Here is a 13881-nt window from a genome sequence, read left to right on the forward strand (position 1 = left end):
GAAATTCACTGTTAATATGCAAATATATCTGGGAAGGGTAACTTTAGCTGGAGTTCATTGATTTGTTTTACTGGGTTCTGAGAGAATATAACATAGAACAGATATTTTATAATTTAGGGATGCTAAGGAGAGCAGCAATGGGGGTAATGCTCTTCTGTGGTCAAATAGAATGAAGAGGTTGGGGTGAGGTGGAGAGATGAAATTAGGCTACTCTGGGCAATTACAGGGGTGGATGGGCTGGACAAGGACAGAGTTGTTCTGCTTCTGGAAAGGGGCTTAGAAGGGACTGAGGAGCTTTGCGCAGGTGATTCCACTCTTTTACATGTATGCGTTTGCACATGTGTACATGTAGACCATTTAAAAGTGATACTCAAGTTTTATATTTATGGAACAGAATTCAAATGTTACAAAAGGATATTCATGGAAAAAAATATCTTTTTTTCCACTTCTGGTTTCCTGCCCAGAGGCCACCACTGTTGCCAGTTTGTTTGTACTTCCAGAGGTAATCTTTGATATTAAGCTTTTCTTTCTCTTATGTAAGTGATAGCATACATACACTACACATGCTGTGCCAAAATTTTTTAAATTAATTAATCTTGGATGATTGTTCTTATTAGCTCATATGGAGCTGCCTCATTCTTATTAGAGATTTAGTATTCCATTGTGTGATAGGATCGCAGTGTATAAAACCCCTATGTTCCCCCCTTTTTTAAACTTTATTTATTTTGAGAGAGAGAGAGAGTGCTTGAGTGGGGTAGAGGCAGAGAGAGAGGGAGAGAGAGAGAATCCCAAGCAGGCTCCATGCTGTCAGAGCAGAGCCCAATGTGGGGCTTGAACTCACAAACTGTGAGATCATGACCTGAACCGAAGTTGGATGCTCAGCTGACTGAGCCACCCAGGCTCCCCTATTATCTCTATTTTGGAGATGACAAAACAGATACAAAGGGGTTAAATAACTTGCCCAATTGTCCCATAGCTATTAAGTGGTAAAGCTAGGATCTGAACCTAGACAGACTGGGGCTGGAGTTCATGTTCTTATATCCCTTATAACACATAGAATGAGCCATGCAGGTAAGAGGCCATGAAATAAAGATTTGTTGAATAAACTTGGATTCAGTCTCAAGAATTAGAGGAAGGAAGAAATAGACATAGCAAAGAGGGTGGGCAGAAAGGCAAGCATCAGAGCTGAAGGGTGGAGGTGGATGTAGAAAGAGAAGAAAGGACACAGGACTTTGGCACCTGTTTTAGCAGTATCATTGCTCAGCTCACTGCAGAGGGAAAGAGCAGGAGGTATTCCTTTTCAACTGTACCAGTGATGACAAAGACAGCTTGGCAGGTATCCTTCAGTGTAGATATAAATACAAGCTTGTGGTTCTATCAGATGACTTATATGGATATGCCAAGCTCTTGGTTACCAGCAGCCTCAGCTGGATCCCAAGGAATGGGCGGTTTTTCTGAAAGGAAGCCACTCTGTGTCTTTGATCACTTTCAAAGTGTTGTCTGAGAATTTTGCTCACCCTTCCCAATCCATTGCCAAGCTGGAAAGCTGCTAAAATTGGCTTGTTATGCTAAAAGAGCCACCCTGCGCATTCCAAATCTCCCTTAGCATTTGGTCTGACTGTGGATAGCAGCCTCCTCCCAGCAGGTACCCATTGCTCTGGAACATTCTGAGGATCTACTCCCTCCCCTCTTAGTACTCATTACTGTTCTGTCCCATTTGTGGATTTCATGGTTTCCTAGGTGACAATTAGCTATTTCAGAAGTGTTAAAGACAATGACTAAAAGACATGACCCATTAATCTTCCCAAGAAACACATGGATTTTTACAAGGCATTTTTTGTATGAAATATAATTTATTGTCAACTTGGTTTCCATACAACACCCAGTGCTTATCCCAACAGGTGCCCTCCTCAATGCCCATCACCCACGTTCCCTTCTCCCCCCTACCCTACAAAGCATTTTTAAAAATTGTTTGTTTTGTTTTGAAAAACAAAGCTTAAACCCAATTAGGTAATTTTGCTATATAAGTGAGAGGGAGTGTGGGACGGTGTTTGAGAGTGTGAACCCTGGGGCCATAATACCCAAGTTCATATCTTGGTTTGCCAATTTTGACCTTGGGCAAACTGTCTTTCCTGTGCCTTACTTTCTTCATCTGTAAAATGAGGATAATAATGTATTTACTTCATAGGTTTGTTGTGAGGATTAAATGGTGCTAACATGTATGAACACTTAAAAAGTTCAGGGCATATAGTGAGCAGGTGCTAGTTATTGTGGCTATTAATTAAGTGTGAGATGTGGGAGGGGAGAGCCAGTAGTGTTAGAAACCAGTGTCTTTCATATATCAAACTGCAAAACAGGTAGCCTCTCCTGATTCCTGATTCTCAGTTCAGGAACTAGGCTTTGCAGGTGACTCTAACTACTTAAAGAAGTGCCAAACCTTTTTTTTTTTTTTTTTTTTTTTTTTATGTTTATTTAGGAACATATTTAATTAAAAAAAATTTTTTTTAATGTTTATTTATTTTTGAGAGACAGAGAGAGACAGCATGAGCTGGGGGAGGGGCAGAGAGAGAGGGAGACATAGAACATGAAGCAGGCTCCAGGCTCTGAGCTGTCAACACAGAGCCCGGTGCAGGGCTCGAACTCACTAGCCATGAGATCATGACCTGAGCCGAAGTTGGACACTTAACCAACTGAGCCACCCAGGTGCCCCAAGAACATATTTAATTTTCTGAATATGCAGGACAGTCATATAGTTTTTTAAAAAGTATGAAAACGCTTTAATGTGAAGAACTTTCTATTCCTATCTACCATCTAGCAAGTTCCTTCCCAAGTACTCTCCCAAGTACTGGCCACTGCTATTTGTTTTTTTGTTTCTTCTTCTAGCATTTCTTTGTACATATCTAAAAAAATATGGATGTAGATCCTAATTTTTCTTTTTTTTAAAAATACAATTGTATGTTATATATACTGTTTTATTCCTTGTTTTTTTTACTTTTCAAAGGTGTAGAATGATTTTGAGGGAGATAAAGGAAAGTATGTTATGATGTGGACCTTTGGAAATAGGACTAGGCTGGTTTTGGTTCTGGCTCTGCTACTAACTTGCTCTATAATTTTGCAAAAGTCACTTAATCTTGGATCACAATTTTCTCACTTAAAAGATGGCAATAAAAATTACCTGCCTTATTTTCTTTATGATACTTTGTGTCAAGTGAGCAAAAATCTATACAAACTTTGAAAAGTATTAAGTGACATACATAGAATGGGGTATTGAAAATCCTACATAATATTTAATATTATGAAATAGGATGGTTAAGTCTTTTTATTAAAATAGGTTAAAATATTTGAAAGAGGGGCATCTGGGTGGCTCAGTTGGTTAAGGATCTGACTCTTGGTTTTGGCTCAGGTCATGATCTCCCAGTTTCTCAGTTCAAGACCCATCTGAGGCTCTGTGCTGACAGTTCAGAGCCTCTTAAAAAATATTTGAAATAGGTACATGAAATAGAAAGGTTAAATAGATACTGACTTTTTATATAGGCACATTTAGTTGAATTAAGTAAGACTTAAATGGTTCACTAGAGATTTGTGTATAGTTACATAGCCAACTGCAAATTATCACTTTCTGTGAACTATTTAAAAAATTTTTAAGTGTTTATTTATTTTTGAGAGAGAGAGAGAGAGAAAGAGAGAGAGGTGGAAGGGCAGGGAGAGAGGGAGACACAGAATTCAAAGCAGGCTCCAGGCTCTTAGCTGTCAGTGCAGAGCCCAATGCAGGGCTCGAACCCACGAACTGTGAGATCATGATCTGAGCTGAAGTCTCACAGCTGAGACTGAAATCACTCTAGGTCCATCCATGTTGTCACAAATGGCAGATCTCATTCTTTTTTTATGGCTGAGTAATATTTCATTATTATATATATATATATATATATGCCACAACTTCTTTTATCCATTCATCTAAGTCTGACTTAACTGACTGAACCACCCAGGCACCTGTGAACTATTTGAACTAATCAGGTAATATGGGGCGCCTGGGTGGCTCAGTCGGTTAAGCGTCCAACTTCAGCTCAGGTCATGATCTTGCGGTCCCTGAGTTCGAGCCCCGCGTCGGGCTCTGGGCTGATGGCTCAGAGCCTGGAGCCTGCTTCCGATTCTGTGTCTCCCTCTCTCTCTGCCCCTCCCCCGCTCATGCTCTGTCTCTGTCTCAAAACTAAATAAACGTTAAAAAAAATTTTAAACTAATCAGGTAATAGGTTAAAAAATAATATGCTTTTAAGAGACTCTTAAAAACTGAGAACAAACTGAGGGTTGATGGGGGGTAGGAGGGAGGGGTGGGTGGGTGGGTGATGGGTATTGAGGAGGGCACCTTTTGGGATAAGCACTGGGTGTTGTATGGAAACCAATTTGATAATAAATTTCATATAAAAATAATATGCTTTCTGCTTTACCTTTACTTATGGCTTTTAGGAAGAGGAGGGTGGGGGCTAGTGACTAAGGAGGTAATAGAGTTTGTAAGAGAATATATATTTTTTCAAACTAGTATAATATACATATTTATGTATTTTTCTATTTTTTAAAATGAAGTTGAGGGGCGCCTGGGTGGCGCAGTCGGTTAAGCGTCGGACTTCAGCCAGGTCACGATCTCGCGGTCAGTGGGTTCGAGCCCCGCGTTGGGCTCTGGGCTGATGGCTCAGAGCCTGGAGCCTGTTTCCGATTCTGTGTCTCCCTCTCTCTCTGCCCCTCCCCCGTTCATGCTCTGTCCCAAAAATAAATAAACGTTGAAAAAAAAAATTAAAAAATTTAAAATGAAGTTGATGCACAATGTTACATTAGTTTTAGGTGTACAGCATAGTGATTGGACAACTCTACATTATGCTATGGTTATGCTGTGCTCACCATAAGTGTAGTTACCATCTGTCACCACACAACGTTATTGATTACCATTGATTATATTCCCGATGCTGTGCTTTTTATCCCTATGAATTATCATTCCATAACTGGAAGCCTGTATCTCCAATTCCCCTTCATCTATTTTGCCCCTGCCCCCATCCCCCTTTCCTCTGGCAACCATCAGTTTGTCTTTTGTATTTATGGGTCTCTTCCTGCTTTTTGTATGTTTATTCATTTGTTTTGTGTTTTAGATTCCACAGATAAATGAAATCACTCTAGGTCCATCCATGTTGTCACAAATGGCAGATCTCATTCTTTTTTTTATGGCTGAGTAATATTTCCATATATATATCTATATGCCACAACTTCTTTTATCCATTCATCTATTGATGGATATTTGGGTTGCTTCTATATCTTGGCTATTGTAAATAATGCTGCAATAAACATAGGGGTAGATACATGTTTTTGAATTAGTATCTTCTTCTTCTTTATTTATTTACCTATTTATTTATTTATTTATTTATTTATTTACATTTTAGCTAACATACAGTGCAATACTGGTTTCAGGAGTAGAATTAAGTGATTCATCACTTATATACAACATCCAGTGATCATCACAAGTGCTCTCTTTAGTCACCCATCTAGTCCATCTCCTATCTACCTCCCTCTGTCAACCCATAGTTTGTTCTCTATCATTAAGAGTTTCATGTGGTTTGTTTCCCTCTCTTCCCACCCCTTCCCATATGTTCATTTGTTTTGTTTCTCAAATTCCACATATGAGTAAAATCATATGATGTTTGTCTTTCTCTTATTGACTTATTTTGCTTAGCATAATACATTCTAGTTCCATACATGTCATTGCAAGTGGTAAGATTTCATTCTTTTTGATGGCCGAGTAATATTCCATTGTATTCCACACCTTCTTTGTGAACTAGTATTTTCATTTTCTTCAGATAAATACCTAGTAGTGGAATTATTGGATAGTATGGTATTTCTATTTTAATTTTTTGAGGGACCTCCATACTGTTTTCCATAGTGGCTACACCAATTTACATTCCAGCAACAGTACACAAAGCTTCCTTCTTGTGAGAGAGTATTTGGTTTGGCTAAAGACAAAGGCTGAGAATATCTGGACCAAGAGGGGTAAATCTGCTCTGAAAGATAAGCAAGAGGCCATCACAGAGAAGCAGGTACAGGGGGTAAGGTTTTGGTACGTACTTGAGTTTTAAAAATGGATTCATGAGGCAATATTTATGGGATCAAAAACCAAAAAAATCAAATTGACCAGAGTGAAAAATAGCCTGGGTCCTAGGCTGGCTCTGCTGCTACATGGAATGGACTTTATTTTCAGGTTCTTTTAACAGTCCATGATACTTGTTATATTTTTAACATATAAAATACTTTTTATTCATTCAAACAACTTTACTAAAAGAAACATGAAAATTAAGTAGTGTATATCTTCTCTTTGATATACATTCATGTTTTTTTATTATAAACACATATTGACTACTTTGAGTCCTGCAGCTTTTTTTTTCATTTAATATTATCATCTCAGTTTCCAACATTATCTATTTCCTTATAATATGCATTTGTTTCCTAGGGTGGCTGTCACATATTACCACAAACTGAATGGGTTAAAACACAGAAATTTATGCTTTCACAGGTCTGGAGATTAGGAGTCCAAAATCAAGGTGTCTCTCTCTGAAGGCTGTAGAGGAGAATCTTTCCTTGCCTTTTTCAGATCTGAGTGGCTCCTGGCATTCACTGCCTTGGAGCAGCATAACTCCAATCTTCATTTGGCCTTCTGTGTTTCTATCTTCTTTTCTGATGCTTTCAAGGGAACTTGTCATTAAATATAGGACCCATCCTAATCCAGATGATCTCATCTTGATGCATCTTAATTGTATCTAAAAAGACCGGTATCCCAAATAATAGTGTGAGGTTCTGAGTGGCATATCTTCTGAGTGGCCACAACTCAACCCTCTCCTATACATTAGTAGCCATATAATATTCCTTCCTATTAACATGTTGGCCATTTCAGTTCTTTCTGACTTTTTCTGCTAATAAGAAGAGCAGCTCGAAACAGATTGCATATGAAAATGCTATGAAACAGTACTATTATTTTCCTTGTGTGTTATTTTCCTGGAATAGTTTCCAAAGTCAATTTATAATGTCAGTGGTAACAACAGGATTCCAGCTCTTTTAACATACTGCCAGGTGTGGTCCAGAGAGACTGGATCACTTTGTAATACTCATACAAATATGTGAAATACACTATGAGTAGGGAGATAAAGCAACCAAAGTCACAACAACAAAGAGCAAGTAACACACTCCAAAAACCACCTCCTGAAGGGCCAGGCCCTGGACAGTGTATGACCCCTCTTTAATATAGTAGTGCTAGCAGGTGCAGGGCACATAACAAGCTTTTAAAGCACTAGCCAAAATGATGAAATGGAAGAATTCCCCTCAAAAGAAATTCCAGGAAGAAATGACAGCTAAAGAATTGATCAAAACAGATATAAACAATATAACTGAACAAGAATTTATAATAATAGTCATAACATTAATCGCTGGGCTTGAAGAAAGCATAGAAGACAGCAGAGAATCTATTGCTGCAGAGATCCAGGAACTAAAAAATAGTCATGATGAATTAAAAAATGTAAATGAGGTGCAAAATAAACTAGATGCGGTGACAGCAAAGATTGAAAAGGCAGAGAAGAGAATAAGTGAAAAAGAAGATAAAATTATGGAAAAAGATGAAGCTGAGAAAAAGATTAAAAAATTCTGGACCATGAGGGGAGAATTAGAGAACTAAGTGATTCAATGGAACATAATATTATCCGTATCATAGGAGTTCCAGAAGAAGAAGAGAGAGAGAAAGGGGTGGAAGGTGTACTTGAACAAATCATAGCTGACAACTTCCCCAATCTGGGGAAGGAAACAGACATTGAAATCCAGGAGGCACAGACAACTCCCTTCAAATGTAACAGGAATCTATCTTCTGCACGACACATCATAGTGAAACTGGCAAAATACAAAGATAAGAGAGAATTCTGAAAGCAGCTAGGGACAAATGGATCCTAACTTACAAGGGTAGATACATAAGGCTAGTAGCAGACCTATCTACTGAAACTTGGCAGGCCAGAAGGGAGTGGCAGGAAATACTCAATGTACTTAATAGGAAAAATATGCAGCCAAGGATCCTTTATCCAGCAAGCCTGTCATTCAGAATAGAAGGAGAGATAAATGTTTTCCCAGACACAAAAACTGAAAGAGTTCACCACTAAACCAGCCCTGCAGGAGATCCTAAGGGAGACTCTGAGTGAAATGTTGCAAGGACCACAAAAGACTAGAGACATCACTACAGGCAGGAAACCTAAAGGTAACACAATGACTCTAAATCCATATCTTTCACTAACAACACTGAATGTAAATGGACCAGATGCTCCAATCAAAAGACACAGGGTATCAGAATGGATAAAAAAAAAAAAAAAAAAAAAAAAAGACCCGTCCATTTGCTGTCTATAAAAGACCCATTTTATTTATTTATTTATTTATTTATTTATTTATTTATTTATTAAATACATGAAATTTATTGTCAAATTGGTTTCCATACAACACCCAGTGCTCATCCCAACAGGTGCCCTCCTCAATACCCACCACGCACCCTCCCCTCCCTCCCACCGCCCATCAACCCTCAGTTTGTTCTCAGTTTTTAAGAGTCTCTTATGCTTTGGCTCTCGCCCACTCTAACCTCTTTTTTTTCCCTTCCCCTCCCGCATGGGTTCCTGTTAAGTTTCTCAGGATCCACATAAGAGTGAACACATATGGTATCTGTCTTTCTCTGTATGGCTTAATTCACTTAGCATCACACTCTCCAGTTCCATCCATGTTGCTACAAAGGGCCATGTTTCATTCTTTCTCATTGCCACGTATGGAGTGGCACACAATGGAGTCATTGTGTATATAAACCACAATTTATTCATTCATCAGTTGATGGACATTTAGGCTCTTTCCATAATTTGGCTATTGTTGAGAGTGCTGCTACAAACATTGGGGTACAAGTGCCCCTATGCATCAGTACTCCTGTATCCCTTGGGTAAATTCCTAGCAGTGCTACTGCTGAAGAGACCCATTTTAGACCTGAGGACACCTTCAGATTGAAAGTGAGGGGATGGAGAACCATCTATCATGCTACTGGAAGTCAAAAGAAAGCTGGAGTAGCCATACTTACTTCAGACAAGCTAGATTTTAAACTAAAGGCTGTAACAAGAGATGAAGAAGGGCATTATATCATAATTATGGGGTCTATCCATCAAGAAGAGCTAACAGTTATAAATGTTTACACACCCAATTTGGAAGCACCCAAATATATAAGGCAATTAATCACAAACATAAGCAACCTTATTGATTAGAATGTGGTAATTGCAGGAGACTTTAATACTCCACTTAACAGCAATGGCAGAAAATCAAGAAAGGCACAAAATCATCTAGGCAGAAAATCAAGAAAGAAACAATGGCCCTGGATGATACACTGGACCAGATGAACTTGACAGATATATTCAGAGCTTTTCATCCTAAAGCAGCAGAATACACATTCTTCTCGAGTGCACGTGGAACATTCTCCAAGATAGATCACATACTGTGTCACAAAACAGCCCTCGATAAATATAAAAGAATTGAGATCATACCAGGCACATTTTGGGATCGAAATGCTATGAAACTTGAAATCAACCACAGGAAAAAGTTTGGAAACCCTCCAAATGCATGGAGGTTAAAGAACATCCTACTAAAGAAAGAATGGGTCAACCAGGCAATTAGAGAAGAAATTTAAAAATATATGGAAACAAATGAAAGTAAACATGACAGTCCAAATGCTTTGGGATGCAGCAAAGGTAGTCTTAAGAGGAAAATACATTGCAATCCAGGCCTATCTCAAGAAATAAGAAAAATCCCAAATACAAAATCTAACAGCACACCTAAAGGAACTAGAAGCAGAACAGCAAAGAAACCTCAAGGCCAACAGAAGGAGAGAAATAATAAAGATCAGAGCAGAAATAAACAATATATAATCCAAAAAAACTCAGTAGAACAGATCAATGAAACCAAGTGTTGGTTTTTTGAAAAAATAAACAAAATTGATAAACCTCTAGCCAGACTTCTCAAAAAAGAAAAGAGAAAGGACCCAAAGAGATAAAACCATGAATGAAAATGGACTTATCACAACAAATCCCTAGAAATGCAAACAATTATGAGAGAATAGTATGAAAAAGTATATGCGAAGAAATGGACAAATTCCTAGATACCCACACACTAACAAAATTTAAACAGGAAGAAATAGAAAATCTGACCAGACCCATAACTAGTGAAGAAATTGAATCAGTTATCAAAAATCTCCCAAAAAATAAGAGTCCTGGGCCAGATGGCTTCCCAGGGGAATTCTACCAGACATTTAAAGCAGAGTTAATACCTGTCTTTCTCAAGCTGTTCCAAAAAATAGAAAGGGAATGAAAACTTCCAGACTCATTATATGAAGCCAGCATTACCTTGATTCCCAAACCAGGAAGAGACCCCACAAAAAAGGAGAATTACAGGCCAATATCCCTGATGAACATAGATGCAAAATTTCTCAACAAGATACTAGCAAATTGAATTCAACAGCATACAAAAAGAATTATTCAGCATGATCAAGTGGGATTCATTCCTGGGCTGCGGGGCTGTTCAGTATTTGCAAATCAATCAATGTGATACATCACATTAATAAAAGAGAGGATAAGAACCATATGATCCTGTCAATAGATGCAGAAAAAGCACTTGACAAAATACAGCATCTTTTCTTAATAAAAACCTTCAAGAAAGTAGGGATAGAAGGGACATACCTAAACATCATAAAAGCCATATATGAAAATCCCACAGCTAATATCATCCTCAGTGGGGAAAAACAGAGCTTTCCCCCTGAGATCAAGAACACGACAGGGATGTCCACTCTCACCATTGTTGTTTAACATGTTTTGGAAGTCCTAGCATCAGCAATCAGACAACAAAATGAAATAAAAGGCATCAAAATTAGCAAAGAAGAAGTCAGACTTTCACTTTTCACAGACCACATGATACTCTACATGGAAAACCTGAAAGACTCCACCAAAAGTCTGCTAGAATTGATACATGAATTCAGCAAAGTTGCAGGGTACAAAATCAATGTTCAGAAATCGGTTGCATTTCTATACACCAATAATGAAGCAACAGAAGGAGAAATCAAGAAACTAATCCCATTTAAAATTGCACCAAGGACCATAAAATACCAAGGAATAAACCTAACCAAAGATGTAAAAGATCTGTATGCTAAAAACTATAGAAAACTTATGAGGGAAATTGAAGAAGACACAAAGAAATGGAAAACATTCCATGCTCGTGGATTGGAAAAATAAATATTGTTAAAATGTCAATGCTACCCAAAGCAATCTGCTTTTCAGTGCAATCCCAATCAAAATTGCACCAGCATTCTTCTCAAAGTTAGAACAAACAATCATAAAATTTGTATGTTTGCCAACTTGACAATAAATTATATTAAAAAAATAAAAAATAAATAAAATCATTAAATTAAAAAAAAGAACTGGATAGAAAAAAAGAGATAATTCAATCAATAGTTTCAGTATCTGACAGGAGGTAAATATCTAACAAGTGAAGAATTAACTGTATACAGAATAACAAGGCCTCAAAGAGAAGATAATGACCCAATCGCCTAATCTTTCTTATGGTGCTACTTTACCCCACACAGATCTGTTGATGTTTTTTTAGGGGCTGGCAGCTGAAGAAGGTGGTTACCTGAGCTGTAACAGAGACTTAGATGCAATGAGGGTAAGGGCTTCAGCACTGGCCTCCAATCAGCTTGAGCCAATTTGTCAGGGAGATGAGTTTTTTCTTAGTTCCCCACCTCAATGTTCTTTGCACTTTGTTAAGTGCACCCCCAGGCCTAAGTGTCCACTGCCTCACATTCTCACTGCCTCATCTTTCCGCTGAATTCTATGTAGCTGACTGATGTCACTGATGTCACTTCCAGGAGAGGTGAGCTTAAGAGGGATTAAAGCTAAAGTTATGGAGATGATGTCCTGAAAGTTGCCATTTTTGGCATCAACCTGTTGGGAGGAGTGTGAGCAGGGGAAGAATCAGGGCCAGTAGGAAAATGTTGCTTTCCCCAGCTTAAAAAAAAACAACACAGATTCCCTAAGGTTGGTTTTGAAAGGAGACTTGCCTGGGAGAAGGGTAAACTGGATTGTGTGACTCCAAATTTGTCCTGTCTCACCTTCTCCTTGATGGTCTATTGATGATTATGGTGGCCACAACCACGCAGACCTCAAAGGGGAACCATTTCATCTGTGATTACTGTGGCCAAAATGCCCATCCTTCTTTTCTCTTAGTGCCTGGCAGCATATGAGAAACAAGCTTGGAATATTAATATGTATATTTGAGAGTACTTAAGGCTAGAAAATAACCAAAGTTAAATAAATGTGGTGCATACCTAAATCTAGATAATCTGATTATAAAATCTAGTCTGCTCTCTGGAATGCACAGGCTCACAGCAGTGTAGGTGCCTGGATATTAACAGATCTTTTTCCAGCTCTTTCTCCAAGTTCCTAGTCTCCTTCCACATGGGAAACTCTACCTTTAATACACATCTCTGGGAGCACCAACCTAGATGTGTGGACTCTCAAAGTCTAAGCTAAGAGAAGGAGGAGAAGCCCTCTCTACCTACAGTCTGCCTTTCCTGTTCCAGTTTATAGGTAGTAGTTAAACATTTGAGTTTAGCCTCTGGTGCAGATTCCCTGAGTGCAAACTCCCTTTCTACCCCTTAACAGTTGTGATCAGCATTGAGTTAACATTTCTAATTCTCAGATTCTTCATCTGTTAAATGGAATAATAAAATTTTAATTTCAGAGGTTTGTGGTGAGGAGCAAAAGAGATAAACCCTTAGCATTGTGTTTGGCTCAGTGTCAGCAAGTATTACATAAATAATAAGCACAAATAAATATTGTATAAATAATAAGTATATAAATATCATGAAGACTAACTCTTCTCTTGGATGACTGATAGAAATTACCTTACCTCTTATTCAAATGGAATTGGCTCAACTCTTTAGACTATCACAATAATGATTATATTTGAGAATGTGACTTCACAGCCCAAAAATTCATGCAAGACAAAATACACTCACAGGTAGTAACCGGAATGTGAAGTAATTTCTTTACCAAGCCTAAATTATGATGAATAAGAACTTGTTTTCTCATAAATGTAAATATAAATATAAAAATAATCACTAGTACTGTTATCATTTTTAGAGAGAGAGGGGAAAAGAGAAGTATTTACTTAAGGAATTGGCTCATGTGATTATGGGAGCTGATAAGTCCCACGATATGCAATCAGCAAGCTGGAAACCCAGGAGAACTGAAGGAGTAGTTTTAGTCCAAGAGCAGGAGGCTGATGTCCCAGCTCAGCAGTCAGGTAGATAGCCATTCTCTCTTAGTCTTTCTGTTCTATTCAAGCCTTCCTTTGATTGGCTGAAGGCTACCACATTATCAAGGGCAGTCTGCTTTACTCAGTCTACTGATTCACATGTTAATCTCATTCAGAAATACCCTCACAGACACACCCAGAGTAATGCCTGACCAAATATTTGGGAATCTTGTGACCCAGTAAAGGTGACACATAATTATCATCACAGGGACTAAAAAAACATGTCCTTCCTTCTTTTCAAACTTTTACTCAGGGCTAAGGCGTAGGATGGAAGTGGGATGGGGAAGTATCAATGAGATCTGGGTTGCCACAAGTCAAATAATTAAGACAGAGGACTTAAAAACCAAAAGGAAGCAAGCATTTTTTTTTTTTTTTTTTACTTTCAAAGACTCTAAGGTCACTGTCTTAGTCTGCTCCAGCTGCCATAATAAAATATCACACACTGGGTAGCTTAAACAACAGAAATAAATTTTCTCACAGCTC

This window comes from Puma concolor, chromosome B4 (genome assembly GCF_028749965.1).
Source record: "Puma concolor isolate L17-30 chromosome B4, mPumCon1.1.hap2, whole genome shotgun sequence".
NCBI lineage: Eukaryota > Metazoa > Chordata > Mammalia > Carnivora > Felidae > Puma > Puma concolor.